General features: G+C 33.6%; 1 long non-coding RNA gene across 4 annotated transcripts; it reads left to right on the plus strand.

Annotated features, from left to right (window-relative positions):
• The first annotated feature begins 1,755 nt into the window (after positions 1 to 1,755).
• Positions 1,756 to 10,344, plus strand: LOC125660645 (uncharacterized). Of its 4 annotated transcripts, none has more exons than XR_007364414.2 (8): positions 1,756 to 1,935; positions 2,873 to 3,243; positions 3,587 to 3,658; positions 3,795 to 7,116; positions 7,520 to 7,633; positions 7,752 to 7,826; positions 7,905 to 8,030; positions 8,765 to 10,344. It is a non-coding gene; the product is annotated as an uncharacterized LOC125660645 (long non-coding RNA). The 4 variants fall into 4 exon arrangements; XR_008800811.1 differs by having other exon boundaries at positions 3,795 to 3,925; XR_008800810.1 differs by having other exon boundaries at positions 2,873 to 2,933; positions 3,113 to 3,243; positions 3,795 to 7,633.
• Positions 10,345 to 20,405: the final 10,061 nt, after the last annotated feature.

Genomic DNA, 20,405 nt, shown 5'->3' on the forward strand with positions numbered 1-20,405 from the left:
CACATAACATGTATTTTGTTATGTAAATTTTGAAAATCTTGTCTGAAATCAGTATTACATATATAACACTACATGTATGTTAAATGTGTGCATTGCAACAATGTGAACTCTTGCAGTAGTAGTACATCTGCATGATTGTTATGTATTTCATATTGTTATAGCTACCTTCTATTTAAACTGCACATACCCTTCCACCCCGGGTCCTTAATGAGGTGAATAAACATTATAATTATCATATTGCAATATGAGATGACAAATATGTTTTCATAAACTGTCAGTTCATTCTAATAATATCAAAACAAGTCAACTCTAGATTTATCAGACCTGTCTCCTTTACGGAGTGTGGGTCAAGAGAAGGATATACATATCTTATTTTCATACAATACATATATTTGCCTATGAGGGGGGCTTGTGATTTCACAAATATTTTAAATCCAGTTTTGTATACCTACATGCCTGTATGAAACATGAAACCCCAGATTTGAAATATCTCTTAGGTCAATGAAATTTCAAAATACTATAAGTACTATCATATATACCAAATATAATTTTAGTGTAACACTTCTTCCACCACCCCCCCCCCTCCCTCAAACTTGTGAGAGCCCTATTTTTCTTCAAATCTGGCATATACATGACATCCATTTACTATTACAGGCGCATTTAGGAGTTATATTTTGGGCACATATGGAATACATAAATGCACAAAAAATGAAACAGCTCCAAGTTGTGCGTTTACAGATGCTATTATAAAATCGCATTGTGAAATAGCAGAGGAAAAGTGGGTTGATATTTCGTTATCCACGTTGAATGCATCCATCGAATTCCTCTTCTCAGAAGAAACTTTGTTTAAACTCTCAATGTCTACATAAACAGTTTTTAAACTCGAAGCACTCGGACATCACGATCAAGCTACAACAACAACTTTTTTCACGTAGCGCAGCTATGCATGGTCGTGAATTTCGTGAGGTAAAAAGTGTCATCCTACACGGACGAAACATTTTGTCCATTATTATTACATTGACGTATTCCTAATCTAAACTATGGCCAAATTTCTTTATCTTTCGTCGAGACGACCCTCTCAATCATCGAGTCAGTCACAGCAACAACTTGTACTTTCGGAACCCCTGTTTTTGTTTTTTGACTACTCTATGACGGCGTATGGAATTCCGCAAAATAATTTCACGTGAAAATACACGATATTTACTGATCACGTGGTTGCTATCCGTCTCTACCTAAAAGTCAGCATTTTGCAAATTAAATGGTGGTTAAAATTATCTAATATGAAAATATAATGTGGCATTAACTCGACTGTTGTTTAGTATGTTTTATACCCATTCCTACCTACTGATTTCCCCGTGGGGAGTCGGGTTAGAATAAGTCGTCAGTACCCTTTACTTGTCATAAGAGGTGACTAAATGGGGTGGTTCTTCGAGGGAGAACGCAAAACCGGAGGCCCCTTGTCATAGCAAATGTGACATGATATATATCCCCCTGCTCAAAGGTCGTAAGAGCTGAACATAGGACTAAATTTTGCAGCAATTCACTGGAAATTAGACGTTTCCATATAAGTTAAAGCCTCTTGATTTTCACAGTGGGTTACTAATTTTACCTAATCAAGGTAGAGAGCTCATGACCGGTTTCTAAACTGTAAAACTACAGTGCAGATTATTGCGGAAATATTCAATTGGTCCAAGTGGAGACCCTTGATAATTCAGGAAGTATGTATTAAGCACATTGCTAAAAATGTCAATTAGCTATCATATCAATCCTGCACACATTGGAATGAGAATTTTTGAAGGACAGAAGAACAACAACATATTTCAATTGATATCTTCACTAGTATCTGATATCAATGGATTTGAATTTGTTTTTATGTCTCATTGTGTGGTTTATGTCTCCTTATATCGCATCTCCTAGCTCACGATTATGTGCAGGGTAAGTCTTTTTTTTTATTCATCTACCACTATACAGATACAATGTCATTTTGTAAGATTTTCACGTAAAATACTCACTTGTAGAATCACATCAATTTACCAACGTGTTCTTTAAGAATTGCTGATATAAGAATAGTAAGACACATGCATTAGAAATGTAGTGGTAACGTTATTACATTTCGTTGTATATGCACGTAACACTACGTGTATATATTATCAAAACAAACGTTCAATATGTTTATATTCTCACAACTTCAGTGTACAAATCTATAAATGACATAACTATTGAATACTTAATTTCTGTCAAGTTTGGTTTCAAATATTCAAGCAAATTATTCATAATTCAAAGAATGTATCTCTGTTTCTTCCAATTTCAAGTTTTGCCATGTCTGTATTAAACGCTTCTTTTACGCAGATTTCAACCAAACGACAAACTTCACCGGGTTATATTAGTCACGAAACAGTAATTCATGTTGTCAAACCAAGGATATGTTATTCACTTTAAACATAGAATAAATTCAGTTCCGTTATATTTCTATCATATTCTATATACAGAGTTTGCATGCATTTTATAATATGGATTCATCAAGTAACTACCATGACGCAACAGCTCATTATGACGTCATTACCACACCAATCTGTTCTATAACTTTAGCTAAACTGTGTACTGTGTACTTTATTTCTAATTATTGACGTACGATATATGTATTATTTTATATCAATGTCAATATCTATCGAAAAAAAATATTAGAATATTTCAATGTCTTTTTATTCCGTCCTGAACACGTGTCTTATATGATGTAAACTACATTGTATTACACATATCATGGTGATTCTTGACTAATGGCATATTTAGTTTTTAACATCTTTGTTCGTCAAATGTTAGAAACAATGAAAGTAGATACAGTATTTTGATATATGTTTTTAAACAATTGCAGCCCTGTGGGACAGTATGCTATAGTGGGTATATATGGAATGAAGCACAAAATACCTGTACACGTCTGTATATATTAGAATCAAAGTTAATCAGTACTAGCAAGTTTATTATGGAAATTATATTCAAGCATAGTTGTATATTACTCATTGATAACAACGGTATGGATGAAGATAAATTGCAATGTTGATTACCGCTTTTGATAATTTATATTACTTAGCAATATTTTCTCTGCATTCCGTAGAGTGCATGACTGGATTTTACGGTAGTAACTGTGCTATTCCTTGTCCATATCCGGGATTTGGCTGGGACTGTCAACTAAAATGCACCTGTAGCACCGAAGACTGTCATCACGTGTATGGGTGCAAGAGAAAGGTATCAAGTGAGGAACAATTACTCACATTTCGCTTTTTTCTTACCGAAGAAAAGCATTGTTTCAAATTAACTCATATCCAAAATTACATAATGTGTTGCTGGAAAGTATGTCGAATATTGTGAGCCATCTTGTTGTTATCCAAACTATGGAAATAAATATCAGTTGGTCTGTCTTTGTAGTGAAGTGTTCTGTGATCCTCCTAGTGGATTTGCAGGTTTCTTGTATAATGATTCTCATTATAGTTCCAATATCTTCACCATAGAACTTCTATTATATAAGAAACACTTTTCATTAATTGTCCTGTAAATGATTAAAAAAAAATACAATTTCTTTTGTTTGTAGAAAATTATTCATCATTGCACAGCATTGAAATATTAACCATACCTGCATCTGCTTCAAGTGCAATTTATAACGGTAATATTTTAGTTGTTTTTGCAAGAATACTCTGAACTTTAATTAAAAGAGTCATCACATCAGTTTCCATGTGTACATATAACATGTACATTTATATCTTAACCTCCTGCACACTTTGATTTTCCATTGTTTAAAGTTTTCAATACATCGTACCAGAGGATACGACAGAGGCTGCACCGAAATCTACCAGCATCCCCAATCAGGACAAAATGTGTGCCGAAGAGAGGGGAGATGTATATGAAAGCAATTCTACATCTTTAATTGCTGGTATAATTATTCTTCTGATCGTTGCGGGGCTGTTGCTAGTTCTGTACGCAATGACGTATCTACATAAAGTCACGTGCATAGTTCAAGGAGACACAGCGAGTAAAAGCACATTTTAAAGTGATAAAACGTACGACCCCCACGTTCAATCAAAATATGACCGCATGAATTACCTTATATGTACATGTATCTAAAAGAATAACAATGCAATACAAAACTCAAGTTTTGTATAATTAAGACTTCTTATCTCTGCCGATAAAAACAAAATCAAGGCATAGTACTAAATTTACGTTGAATTCTATCAAATAATTTTTAAACATGTTTTTGGTAAAGAATGGATGTTCTAATTACTCATTCTAACATCTAAGCTATTAATTACTAGACAAATATTAGGACGAATTTGAGGACAATAGAACGTGGTTTGATAATAATCTTAAAACAGTTTATATAACTCTCGATCGCTGTAAGTTCCTATTGCACGTGTTGAAGGCACCAGTAGTCTATCAAATTTTTTTTATATCTCATATCTTTATGGTTATACGTAACCGATATTTAAGATTTGTGACGTCTGAATGATGCTTAACACAACGATGGAATTAGATGAAGAGAAACAGGTGTGTCATCACTTACAGTTGCAAGATATTTCAATGTTGCACAAAGGACAATACAATCTTTTAGAGCAGATATCAACACTATGGTTTAAAAAATGATGGTCATAAAGCAGGTATTCCAAAGGTGAGTTCACCAGCATAGTATCACTTCATCTGGTTGCTTCATTGTCAAGAATTCACAACAGCGCCATATTCAACAACTATCATTCCAGGGATTCGAAGAATGAAAAATGAAAGGGTGAAGAGAACGAATAGTGACCAATCTCAAAACTCTTATTAGGGATACAGATTCAGAGTAGGGCAAACACGGACCCCTGGGCATACGAGCGGTAAGAACAGGTGCCAAGGATGACTAAGCTTCCTCTGTTGACCAGTCGCACCAGTGATCATTTTGACGGGTAAACGAAGTAATCCATAGTAAAATCCGGGTGTAAACAGCGACCATAAATGGTATAAAGCATGCCTGACAGCATTTCACATAATGGCAGTGGGTAATAGTAAATCACATTACGGATGTATATTCAATTGCTGTGATAAAATTTAGAAATTCATTTCAAAATTAAGTATTATCTCCCTCATGCATAACTCTTATCCTTAGACGAATTTGACTCCACTTTTTTGGCACTCTGTTTTCCCCTACATTAGCTGTACCAAGGTTATTGTTATTTCGGAATTCAAACAGTTCGTTGAGCATCACTGAAGATATGCGCATAAGATTTGCATTGTTACAACGAACATCAATTTTGAAAAATGCAAACGTTAAACTAAAATGTTGAGACCCCTGCAAAATCAATTTGTTTGTCAGTAGCCTGAGTCGATTTTTAAAAACATAATCAAACGCAAGCTATTGCGTATCAAATCAGCTGAGAGACATAAACAGCATGTGTAGGTGATAATGGAATATTAGTACAGCAAAGTGAGGAAGCTGAAATCATAGCGTTTGTCATAAAGTTGAATTGGTATTTTGCCTTTGATATCCATTTTCAATAACATATCCAAGTATGAAGCAGACGAAGAGGGATATGTTGTGTCTTTTGACTCGAGTTCACAGGGATGAAAGGTGAAGATAACAAACAGTGATCAAACTCATAACTCCCATAAGGATTACAAAATACAAAGTTGGTCAAACACGAACCCCAGGACATACCAAACTTGGGATCAGGTGCCTAGGATATATATGTGCAGTTTTGTGTCGCAATTGATGAATCATCAATATATCTTGATAGCTGACAAAACGTTTGAGTGTTCACTACATTTTAAAGACTAAGTCTTGAATTCCATGTTCATTTCGTTTTGATCCATTATATTCAGTGTTTACTAAATTCTTATGAATATTATATTGAGTGATCACTACATTTTGATTACTATTATATCTACCGTTCACTACTTTTTGATTACTGGCAATTATGTTCAATGTTCACTAATAATGATGACTGTCAGAGTTCGAGCCCCACTCCTGTTATGACCGTGTCCAACCTATGACGTAAATATAGGCACTGACTGCTCAAACGAAGGCAATTGCAGGTCTTTCGGATATGACCTCCAACACGGATCTCGGGTCAAATCAGGCTTTGGTATGTTAGAGAACCATCACTGCTACAATCCTGAGCCCTTAGCATAGGTCTAAATTTGTGGTACTTCACCTACGGGTGGTAACATCTCATTGTGAGTGAAAGATTCTCAACGGAACGTAAACGACAAAAAAAAAACCTACATCATGTATTTTTATTACTATTCTGTGTGTGTTCAGATTAAACCATTGACGTCAAACCATATTCTAAATCTGACTATATAGATATTCGCTCATAAAAGAAGTCAAATCAGATTCTAAATCTACTTCTATAGATTTTTGTTCAGATGACGACATTGAAGTCATATCAAACTTTTAAACATGACTATATAAAAGATAATACCACTAGAGTTAAGTCAGACTCTAAAAGTGGTTAAAACTTCAATGTTAACAGATTTTCTCTCATATATTTATTCGAAACCTACTGCTGATATCAACTTTGTTCTTTCCGTATATTTCTTATACTTACTGCACGAGTTAAAACTCTCTGTAGATTTTATCAATTTATAGATGAATAGGAATTATCTGATTTCAAATCAGTCTTCGCCTTTTGTGATATCTTTCCTGCGGAGATATGACATTGGACATAAAAACAAAACGAAAAAATTGAAACTCTCTTCTGAAGGCATATTTCAATCTTTTGCATCTAAGAAATCCTAAATTATTCCTCTTCTTCTTTTCATTCATGTGGATGGAATCAACATTCTTATGCACGGAAACCAAGTGTACATTTGTTTTAAGGATATTATGATCACTTTTACTACGATTCACAAACATGTGAACACTTGAACTTTGAAGAATAAGGGAAATTCATAACCGTGTGAAAAACACTTGAGACCATAGAAATGTTGATCAAATGCCATCCACGTATGATACTAATATGAAATCAAGTATTTCCCACATCGCAAACGAAATAGTTTTCCAAATTGTTAAATGGCTAGATGGAATGTCATGCACGCGTCCTGTTTTGTTTGTATATTATCAAGATGTATCATAGCTCAAACGGTTACCACGTAAGTAGGTTTTGTTTATGGATGGTTAACTTATGATACAATATGAAATGTAAATACTTATGTCCTCACACGTCTGAATTATTTTTTAAAGAACTACTTTATCAGTTTGCTCTCTCTCTCTCTCTCTCTCTCTCTCTCTCTCTCTCTCTCTCGGAATTTTATTTTATTGTGTTAGTTTGCTAGATGTTACCATTCATACGAAGTGTAAGGCATGGAATACGGCATTCAAGAAATGCAAGTATAAGATTTTATGAAAGTCAAACCAAGGCTGGAGGCCTGGATTTTATACCATCGTTATAACTAAGACAATGTCATATATCACTTTAGAATCATATTTTAGTTTAGGCTATGAATGAAAGTCATATTTAAAATTAACCTTCTTTATGTTTTGAATGCGATGTAGGATTCCAAGGTGACTACTGTCAGATGGCCTGTCGTTTTCCGAACTACGGAAATCAATGTCAAATGTGGTGTAACTGCGAGCAATGGAACTGTAGTTTTGTTACTGGATGTGGGGGTATGCTATGACCATTATACATAATCCAGAAATAAATACAGAAGACGTCAAACTGCTTTACTTATAATTACCACATATCAATCTAATTATCTTAGCTATGAATTTCGATATATTTCAGATGGGTCACCAACGATTTCACCAAGCACTATGGAAACTTCATTTCCTGTATATTTATTGACTAGAACTCTTAAAGGTACATTGCATGATCTTTACCAAGTAACTGTTGCTCGTGTAAAACATACAAAATACGTAATCTGATTCCGTTTTCCAGCATGTCCGTCAGGATACACGGGGTCTAACTGTAACTTACCTTGTCGGTATCCAAGTTACGGGGTCAGCTGTCAGTTACAATGTGAATGCAAGAGGCATCTTTGTCATCATGTAAAAGGATGTAAAAGTAAGCAATGTCAAGCAATAATTTTCTTGTTCAAATTAAAATTCACAATATTGATGATAACGAGCTCTTTACGGGTTTAATCATATGACTAATGCAAGGTGAATATAACGAACAGTGATCAATCTCATAACTCCTATAAGCAATACAAAATAGATAGTTAGGCAAACACGGACCCCTGGATACACCAGAGGTAGGATCAGGTGCCTAGGAAAGCATCCCCTGTCGACCGGTCACACCCGCCGTGAGCCCTATAATAGTTCCATTTCAAACAGCTATCACATATTTGGTATACAACTCATTCAAATCAATCTATTATAATTTACACTTGCTATGAAATTTGTAGACTTTTGAAACACCATTCTATGAGGTTTATTTTTGTCAGTGTTACAATTTCAAAAAACAGAATATGTTATCAGTTTTAATTAACAAATGCAATCACCTAGAAACCACAGATAAGACAATAAAGTGTATGTTTTGTAATATAAAAGTACAGCAAATCAAAAGCAGTATCAATTGAACATAGAATGTGAAATTACCAATTGTCATCTTGTATTTTTTTTATTTACTTGGTAAATGTACATAATTATGAGTGTATTTTTTTATATTTATACCAACCAAGTAAATAAAAAAAAGATACAGACTGATACAAATTCCAAATTGAAATGCATAATATTAAGACGTATGTCTATTTATTAGAAATCAGTTTCATTAACACTATTGAATTTATATTTCAGTAGCCTACAACCACTGCAGACAGGGTGAAAGTCACAGAAAAGATGTTCTAATGTACAGTACCCTGACACTAGGCGTGGTTTCACTCATTCAGTTTACAGTTTATATTTTTCTTGTAATCTATTATCAGTAAATATTTACAGAATAAGTCCAATACAGTCATATTATTCACACATTTCATGTACAAAGTCTTCTAACCCCCTCCCTCAAGCTTATAAAGATCACTGTTATCAATATGTCGATTTTACAAGTAAAAAGAAAATGAACATGTTTATGATAGATATACCGATCGTTAAGCCGTTCTTGGCACACTGATTTTAACTACGGATAACTTCGTTTACCTGATCAGGATATAGGGCCTACGGCGGATGAGACCGGTCCACAGGGGATGCTTACTCCTGCTAGACACCTAATCCCACCTCTGGTGTGTCCAGGGGTCCGTGTTTGCCCACAATCTTTTTTGTATTGTTTCTAAGAGTTAAGAGATTGATCACTCTTCGTTATCTTCACCTTTCATACAAATCCGACAGAGTTTTCATATTTTCGATCGTTTGTTTGTGTGGGTTTTTTTTTTAAATCTTTTAATGTTAGAAATATACTAAATTCCTGAAACTTCCTGGCATTGAATTACTTATACATGTACATAAATGTCTAAGTATTTACTTGTGAAGGATTTACATATATTATATTGGTAGCTTATGATTATGAATTTATCAATGAAAGAACTCGTGTTTGCTAGGAATCATCAGAGATGGAGATGATTAATTTCTTGAAATATACAAAACTTAATGAAAAGGTGAAGACAGTGCTCAGTGATCAATTTCATAGGAATACCAAAGAGTTGGATAAAAACGGACCCCGGATGTGGGATCAGGTGACTAAGAGGGGTAAGCATCCCCTGACAACCAGACACCTGCCGTCAGTCCTACATGGAAAGTGGAGATTACGAACAGTGCTCAATCTTATAACTCCTATAAGCAATACAAAGTAGAACATTTAGTAAACACATACCTTTGGGGTATACCAGATTTGAGATCAGGTACTTAGGAGGATTCAGCACCACATGTCGACCGGACACACCATCCGTGAGCCCTATATCTTGATCAGGTAAACGGAGTAATCCGTAGTCAAAATCAATGTACCAAGATTCAAAGCCGATATCATAGGTGGAGACAATGATATGTCTTAGACGTTATACCTGCTTCCATTATTTCTACATTCACCCTAATAGAGAAAACTATACATATACATATAACATTGAAACTATGGTATGTTAAACGTTGAAATATTTGTATTGTACCATTTTGTATTTGATGTTTTCCTTATTTTTCTTTTCTACATCTTTTTATACAACCATTTTCACATATTTTCCTACTTATTTCTAATTGACACCTACATGTAACTTGCATTATAATTTTCCGTTTCCATCATATAATTTCTCATTTGAATTCTATGATTTTCCATTTTTATTCTATAATTTTCCATTTGTATACAAAAATGTATCATTTGTATTTTATATCAGGGATTGTTTGTATATTTTAATTTCGTCTGTCCAAATTTATATAAAAGCTTCGAAACTGACTTTCAATATTCTTATATATTATATATCGATGCACACGTCGGGTGTAGAGAACATTTAACGACATGCAGTGATATCATACAGTGAATATACAGAGAGTGATCTTGTATGAAAATGTAGTGATAAGCAGTATTTATATACTTGGTTGACTTCTTCATTATGAATGCTGAACTGCAGCTATCGTATAAAGATCTGAGACATAAGCATTTTATTGCAACATCGATTGTTTTCTAATAAATCAATAGTTTTTAATTCAGACTTCCCAGAAATCCTAGTCGTGCATGAACTATAATTATCTGTATCCATATGTGTATTGTGTACAACTGCAAAGCATTGATGAGGAAACCGCTCTCATAATCATATATCAAAAGTAAAAGCATTGGAAATGCAAATTCTATTTGATGGCATTCACGACGCCATTGATTCTTACAGATATAAGGAAAACACAGATAACTCAGGTCTTATCAAGTGGATTTATCAAGTACCTTCCTGCTGTATACTACAGATATTTAATTGCCTTGAAATTCAAATATCGATAAATTATATCAATTCAATAAACCAAATAAAAACAGAATGAACCAGGAAGTATATATTATCCACATGTGACTAATTGAAGGTATTTCATGCTTTGATATAAATAAAGGAAATTTGAATAGAACCATTTGTTTCGATAGTGTTTAATATATACTGGCATCAAATAACAAGAATCCAATAAACTATTTTTCATCCATTATTTTTAAAATATTCGCTGAGAACATTGTATCAGTCAAGGTACTCAACGTATTCAAGGTATAACGAAATGATAATCAACAAAGGATTTAAATCAACAAAAATGTTCTCTTTAATAATGATAAAAGTGATGGAGATGAATTTCGTATGACTGGTGAATGATTAAAAGCTGGCCTTCTTGCACATGATACTTATTTAAAAGTTAGAATACACCTAGGTAAACAGAGCGATCCTTAGTCAAAATCTGTCTGACCAGAACGGCCTAAGAATAACTATGAAACAAATCAAACAACTTACGAAATATCCACAAGTCTCAAAGGATTATACGATAGCTATTAATTTTGGGTGATGGTTTGAGAAGAGATCGTATTTCTTTCATATCCCAAAAAATTGATACATGGCGCAAGAATTTTGTTCTTCAGATTGAACACCAGGAGAAAAAAATTCGACAAATATTAAACTTAATTCTGAGCTTTTGCTCAAACGGTTAGGTTTTTCTCATATCTGAAATATATCTCAGTACTAGATTAAGTAAGAAAATATTGACCAAATATGGCGATCAATAACTGAAGCCAATAGCCCTTATTTTCATTGATGTATAGGTAAATAGTTATGAAACTTGGAGATCATTGAAGTTCAGATTTTCAAATTTGTTATTTCTTTTCGTTCGAAATTGAGCTGCTTTGATCTAGAGTATATAGACGTTCACACATACAAAATGGGCATTATATACTTTTGTCAGGTAATCTCTAATTTGGGTATTATAACAAAGGTTTATTATTCCATATTCAAGAGCCTTAGACAGTAATAGTTATCGATGTCGGTCGGACACAGTTCTCTTTACCCTAAAATTTTAAATAAGAAGTGTACCCGATTAGCTCGACCCTTTAATATAATTGTTGAGAAGTTCTGCTCGTCTTTCCCTTTTTCAGAGTGTTCGTAACAATAAGGTTTTCTGAATCCACTATTGTTTTCAGGGAAATTCAAATTCAAAGAAAGTTAATTCACTTTTAACAAAAAGATGCCTAAAAGTTTATAATTCTACATTGAAAAATGTTTTCTTTGCTGATATTTTTCCGAATATTTGACAATTCTTACAATAATGCATTGCATAATCGAATGGTAAACTATTTTATTTTACATCCCTACGAAACTTTACTCCAGGAAAATTGAAACATAACTGTATGGAAAACCATTACTTTTCTTCACCAAATTTTGCTTCATACCCACAAAATCCCTATCTACTCCTTTCCTCTACTTTTAATATCTCTTTCTCTGTTCTTTTACGTCACATTTTAAGAATTGCCATATAAAACATGTACCTATAAAGTATCTTGTATGCAAAACATAATTCAATATATCAATTAAATTTCATTATATACGAGGTTGAAAAAAATATTTCCATTACATTGATTCAGGTTCTACCAAAGCCATTGCTAAGATCAAAGAAATATTCTCTAAAAATATACTGGTTAATCAGTGATATATATTAAATGTCCTAAAGAAAACTAAATCTATGGCTTTGAAATGTACTACTTATTCTAAAAAGCCATACCGCTTTCATGTCTCCCAACTGATTAGACGTTGTACATTAACTTAAAACAGCCGAACGTTCGCTTTCTAACGGGGAGTCATGAGTTGGAATCCCAGTTGCGACAAGCCGCGTTAAACCTAAGAAGTAAATATAGGTAGGGGTTGATCCTTCCTCAAACGCTTGGCATCTGAAAATGAGAATCAAGGGGATTTCGGATATGATCTTAAAACAGAGTTCCCTGTCACGACAGACGTTACTACGTTAAAGATACCTTACTGCGATGGCGCTGCGTACTAAACAAACGTTGAAATTTGTGGTCCTTCACCTACACCTGGAACTGTCTAAATATGCGTTAAAAATTAACAAGTCACCTAAAACATTTTAATATAGACCCATTTTGTGGCTTTTCTGCGATCATACCTACTGCTTTACGCTTCGTAATTTAACAATAGATTTGATAACTTACAATTCCATTTTACTATCAGAAAACTTAACAAACGTATGTTAAAAATAAATATATAAATGACGGAAATATTCACATTCAAAAAATAAAAATACTTTCGTCTCTATTCTGAGATCAATACACGTATAAACAATCATGGCGATTCACAGTTGAACTGTGTATTCAGAGATGAACAGATAATCACATCGAATTGATATTGCCCGTCAACATCAGACTAAATACTTTAAATGTATTTCAAAGTTGTAGAGCTTATACTTTCATTTTATCGTCAGCAAAAACATAATTTCCGTTTCGGAAGCTGCAATAGCGTCACAAAGTGATCTAATTTGTAGCTGTAAAAGGAAACCATTCCACATATATTCAATATTTCTCAAATACATTCTTAAAGTAAGGGGCACACGTCGTATCTATACAGACATCTGTTGGATGGGCTATTTGATAACATCGACATTTTTATATCTCTAGTAGATGGCGTACGTTTTTCATTTTCTATACTCAAAATACTTAAATTGATATTGCCCGTCAACATCGGACTAAATACTTTACATGTATTTCAAAGTTGTATAACTTATAGTCTAATTTTATCGTCAGCAAAACACATAATTTCTGTTTCGGAAGTTGCAATGACGTCACAAAGTGACCTAACTTGTAGCTGTAAAGGGTAACCATTCAATATATATTCACTATTTCTCAAATACATTCTTGAAGTAAGTGGCACACGTCTTTATGTGCACAAACATATGCTAGGTGGGCTATTTGACAACATCGAGCTTTCTATATTTCCAGTAGATGACGTACATTGTTCACTTTCTATACTCAAAATTAAAATGAATTAAAATGAGAATAGTGTTAAAGGGACATGGACGCGACTTGTTCTGAAAATTTACAAATTAATGTCTCCATTTTCAATGTTTAGAATGCTTAACTAGCGTATTTCTAATGGTCAGCAAAAATTTTAATGTCAGTTGTCGAGATGTATGGGAGATACAGAGCTTTCAATTCTTTGTAATGTGGAATAAAATGAAACAAATTCTAACCAACATCAATCGGGATATCTGCATCTCTGTGATAAGACTGATGATGCTATGTATCACTTTCTCCACAATTTTCAACTGAATGTGAATTTCTCAGTTCATGCAAAATGAAAGGTCAGTAGGCCGGGACTATGGAAATTGACACGAGATGTCCATGCGTATTTTTATTTCTCGTATCTGTAAATTTGATATTTTTATTTCTATTTGAAATATGAATATAGAGAATCAATGCCTAGTTCCTTTTGAAAACACTATTTTGTCCATCATAAATCCATGACGTAATACATTGGCAGATCAAGAAATTTCTTAAGGGAGTGTTAGTAAACGGATGGGCGTCTGGGGACTGTCCAGTGGGTTCAGAATAAAATTCTGATGGATGACTCAGGGGCAAAATTCCTTGAATCAGTTACTTCTGACAAAAGAAGACGCATACATTTGAGAGCTTTTGGATGTGTTTCTATAAATGTGAAGTGTGTGTACCTAACCACTGTTAAATATATACATTGTTTCAAAATTATTAGAATCTGAAATTATTACATGTTTCTATATTACTTGTGAATGATATGTTTCCGTCAAATTTTTGAAAATAGCTAGTTTCAGCGTAAATAAGGACACTTTTTATAGGAATAGTTCCTGGTTAGAATGAGGGGTTCAGATGTCATTAATTTCTGACATTTGATTGTGTTTTGCAGTCAAGTTTTAAGGAAACATATGAAATGCAATAATAGGTATATATATATATATACCTATTATATATATATATATATATATATATATATACATATATATATATATATATATATATATATATTTATAACAGAGGTTAGATATAGAGGTTAGATCTCGACGATGGATATATATATATATATATATATATACAGTACACCCCAAAACTCTTCAGCTGTCAAACAGGGAAGCATATATTATGTATGCAGTTGTGGCTAATTGCAGAAGACTTACATAACTTTTGTTACCCACATCAATTTCCCCATTGAGTGTCAGAGGTATGGCACTAACCTCTGTTACATTTCCTTCTTCAAACAAACCACTGGAATTATAGTATGATCTTTTGATGTATCATAAGTAATCGCGTTCTCATTGATTTGCTTTCAAAATACTTTATCTCTCTCACACCAAGGGACGATGGATAGGGTACATATTGTCATATCACTGTTCGTTATCTTCATCTGTCACAGTCATGAATATCATTATTATTTCTATATCCATGTGTATACATCTTTCAATCATGGAAATGTAAATCATGAAAAATTAAACAGCTTTCTTCAACATCATACCAACATACATTTGTTAAAAAAGGGATTGAAAGCCTTAATATATATGTAGTACATATACCTGCACATAACATGCACACTCTCCATATATGAACTAATCACAATACAAATTTATGAATTTGGAAACAGATACAAAAATTCTTGGATCTCTACCATTGATTAACCATATAACCATAAACCAAATAAATATAACTTTATTTTATAAAACAATCATGAGTCAGTCATTTTGTAAGATGTTCAGGTAAAATGTTCACCAGTACAATCACATCAATTTACCAGATTTATTGACAGTAAGAATAGCAAGATACATGCATTAGAAATATAGTGGTAAAGTTATTACATTTCGTTGTATATGCAAGCAATACTGCGTGTATATATTATCAAAACAATTGTTATAGAACATTATAAATCTGTTCATACTCTTGTAACTTCAGAATTGGTGTGCAAATCTATAAAACACAATAACTGTTGAGTACTTGATATTTGTCAATTTTGGTTTCAAGTATTCATGCAACGTTGATCATAGTTACAGGAATATACCATGATTTCTTCCAATTTAATTCAAGACGTCTTTGCCATGTCTGTAGTAAACGCCTTTTTTACGAAAATTTCAACCAAACGACAAACTTCGCCAGGTTATTTGTAGTCACGAAACAGTAATCCCTGTCGTCAATCCATAACAATGTGATTCATTTTAAACAAAGAATAAAAACATTTCCGTTTTGTCATTATGCTATTCTAAACACAGAGTTGTCCAGGCATCTGTTAATATAGATTGATCAAGTAACCGTCATGACGCAACAACTCAATATGACGTCATTACCATACCAATTTCTTTTGTAACTTTAACTATACTGTGTACTGTATTTCTAAGTATTGAAGTACGATCTATATATCATATAGGATGTCAGATGAAATATTTCCATTTCTATATATTTTCATTTTAGATGTAATTCCCGAAGAAAGGGAAATATCTGTAAACAAAGTTTTATTTTCGACGAACATCCAGTATATACATAACGCTAATTAAAATCAATACTTAACACTTAAACCGATATAATACATAATAATTGTATATATAACCGATAATGAAACTCGTGTGTTTTAAAGTGCCTACTGATAGTTCCATGACTTATCAAGAAAGCGCCTAACACGTTAGTGAAAAAACAACGTTGCAGAAAGTTATTCCGTCATATCGTAAAAACATGACGTCGACTTTATCGCTTGATTTCTCGATTGCGTCACAATAACACTTAAGGGTAGTTTTCGCTTAACGGTAATCATATGTGCAGGTTTGTTGTATAGTGATTCTCAATCTAGTTTAAATGCGTTCATTTTCAATTCAACATAAAATCTCTTTTAGATCAGAAATAGTTTCCATTAAATGTCTTGTAAACAATTAAAAGAAACTAGATTTTATTTTGTTTGCAGAAGATTATTTATCATTGCACAGCATTGAAATATCAACCGTCCCTGCATCTGCTTCAAGTACAATCTATAACGGTAATGTTTTAGTTGTTCATGCAAGAATATACTGATATTTAATTAAAAGAGTCATCACATTACTTTTCATGTGTATAGATAACATGTGCAGTTTATATTCAAACCTCCTACACACTTTGCTTTTCCATTGTGTAAAGTTTTCTTTATATGGTAACATCGTAACAGATGCTCCAACAGAGTCTGCATTGAAATATACCAATATTTCTTATATGGGCAAAATGTGTGCCGAGGAGAGGGGAGATGTATATGAAAGTAATTCTACCACTTTAGTTGATAGTACCACCAGTCTTCTGATCGTTGAGGGGTTGTAGCTAGTTATGTACGTAATGGCGTATCTACATCATCTCTCTCTTGCTCTCTCTCTCTCTCTCTCTCTCTCTCTCTCTCTCTCTCTCTCTCTCTCTCTCTCTCTCTCTCTCTCTCTATCTCTCTCTCTCTCTCTCTCTGTTGACATTAAATTGTATATCTATTGATTTTCAATTTACATACTAAATTGGCCGACAGTAGGGAAATCAATTTTACAGAAATTATGTATTTAAACGTGTACTATGTAAACGTTATACGAATTATTTGCTGCCAACTAGGTCCACACCACTTTGAGTCTAGTGACAGCATAAAGGAGCTGATAAAATCAACTCCCAATAATAAAGCAAAGGATCTATACATTTAATGTTCAATGTTTTAGTTAAAAGGGTAAAACTCATACTAGCGCATTCCACTTTCAATATGATCTAAACAATAACGATATATAATTATTTGTTTAGAAAATTAAAATCAGAAGCGTCAATTAATTTCTGTCAGTTTTTAAATCGAGGCAAGCTACTGACAAACAAGTTGATGGTACAGGGGTTTCAACAATCTCGATTGAAGTCAGCATTTCGCATATGCTATGGTCATTATAACGATCTTATTCGTCAATACAACCTATCATTGGGTCAAATGCTCTGTGACGTATTTCATACCGATAGTTAGGCCGTTCTCGTCGTTTACCTGATCAGGACATAGGACTCACGGCGGGTGTGACAGGTCGACAGGGGATGCTCACTTTTCCTAGGCACCCGATCCAGCCTCTGGTGTGTCCAGGTGTCAGTGTTTGTCCAACTATCTATTTTGTATTGCTTATAGGAGTTATGAGATTGATTACTGTTTGTTATCTTTACCTTTCTGATAATGATAACTACACGAGTATATAGCTAAATATAATTTATCAACATTTAGTGTAATGGTAAATAAATTGAATGTGTATGTGTATCACATGTATCGAATACACTATTTCTAAAGTACATGAGGTTGAAGGCGTGTTTATTTTCTTAAACAGCGAACAATACATCCGAATCACGTGATATCGTCTTTTCTATAGAGCGAGCTACTTTGAGTAGGTCATCGAGTTCACACAAGTTTCCATAATGGAGAGGCTTCTAGTAAAAAAAATCTAATCTTTTTAATATCGACGGTATGGGCTACATTTATTGCCAAACGAAATTTAAAAGTTCTAATGATATACAACCATAGCCTAGATTATTTAATTGTATTTAACTTTACCTACTATTGGTCATCTATTTCCAAATCTATAAAAATATGGACGGACCAAAATCCTATGGGAAGTTTAGCTAATGAGGAAACCCCAAGCTTTATTAAACTCAAAGTAATATACGGGTTGTGGCAAATTTATGCGCCGTGTAACATTTAAATCATCAACATGAAAATGTTAATGAGTCCAATCTTGAAACAATAAAATTATTTTTTGTGTAAATATTGGAGGTCATTCCATATAGCTATTTCACTTCATCCTTTGTTGTAGGCTTAAATCAAACATCATATTCAATATCTACCTTCTATTCCATTTCACGAATCCTGGGGTCGTTATAACGATCATAGTTTGCCAATACAACCTTCCATTGGTTGAAGTGAAGTCTGACTTTTTTCATGCCAATCGTTAGACCGTTCTTGGCACACTGACTTTGACTACAGATTATTCCGTTTTTCTGATCAATACATAGGACACACAGTGAGACGCTGACCGGTCGACAGGGGATCCTTACTTCTCCTAGACAGTTGCTCCGACCTTTGCTATATCCAGGGGTCCACTTCTACCCAACTCTCTAGTTTGTATTTCTTATAGGAGTTATGACATCACTGTTCGTTCTCTTTACCCTTTACAATCCTTTTATTTATAACTGATCATCAATAGGTCAATTGTAGCGGTAGACTCACGTCAAATCCTCCGTATGCAATGATATACTCAGATCAAATCGTGAACAATATCGAATGGAAGTGGTAATACTAAAGATGATCAACAAATCAATAGATGGGGCCTCGTATTTTGTCCAAAATACCGCCCTATTTAGTCACGTCAGTGATCAACGAAAATGTGAATACAATGAAGAGGGATCAATTTCACAATTTCTATAAGGAATACAAAATCAACAGTTGGGCAAGCATGGAACTATGGACAATTGATTTTGATTATGAGGTTGTATATTGCAATTGTAATTTAGCATTAATACTAATGTTCCTTATCGTCCCCTTCCAAGTGATCCAGGTTGTTACTACCAGAGTTCCTTTTGTGTGTGATGCCGAAACAACATTGTAGACGGAGTTCTAAAGCTTAAAAATGAGGACAACCGTATGTTTTTTTAGATATCAAACTATGCAAGGCACAAATTATCTCACATTCTTTATCAACCTGCAACTCCAATCATCGTCGTAAGTTAAAGTTCTGAAGATTGTATAAACAAACAGTGTAGGACGTAATACATTTGTAAGAAATAAAATCTTAACCTTGAAATGCCTAGATCCATGACAAAAACTTTGCTGAATTATCCTGACTTTTATTCTAGTGAAATAAATGTTTCATGATAATCTTGAGAAAAGTCTTCCGATAAATGAATACACAAATATAAAATAATCGTCACATACTTCGAATATTGGAATATGTGGTATAAATTCAACATTTATCATTTTTAAATCAATACTGAGAAGGATTTATACTGATTCCATACCTGAAAACTATCATCTTTTAAAACTGAAATGAGCTACTGAAATTTGCTAGTAAGTTGATGTCACAAGGGTTTCTTTAATGTAGTTTAAAGTCAGCATTTTGTAAATTGAATTGTAGTTAGAATTATCTAATCACAAAATATAATTTGACATTCACTCGAATGTTTAGCATTTTTCATACCCATTCCTACCTACTGATTTTTCCCGTGGGAAGTCGAGTTAGAATAAGTTCCCAGTGCTTGTCATAAGAGATGACTAAATGGGGCGGTTCTTCGAGGGAGACCGCAAAACTCGAGGCCCCTTGTCATAGCAAATGTGACATGATATATATCCCCCTGCTCAATGGTCGCAAAAGCCTAACATAGACCTAAATTGTGCAGCCGGAAATGTTACGTCTTCATATAGATAAAAAACATTTCGATTGGGACTTTAAACAACATACAACTACCCAACCTACTCATTTTCACTATGGATTACTAATTTTACCAAGGTAGAGACATCATGGCCGT

Source organism: Ostrea edulis, chromosome 3 (genome assembly GCF_947568905.1).
Source record: "Ostrea edulis chromosome 3, xbOstEdul1.1, whole genome shotgun sequence".
NCBI classification, from domain to species: domain Eukaryota; kingdom Metazoa; phylum Mollusca; class Bivalvia; order Ostreida; family Ostreidae; genus Ostrea; species Ostrea edulis.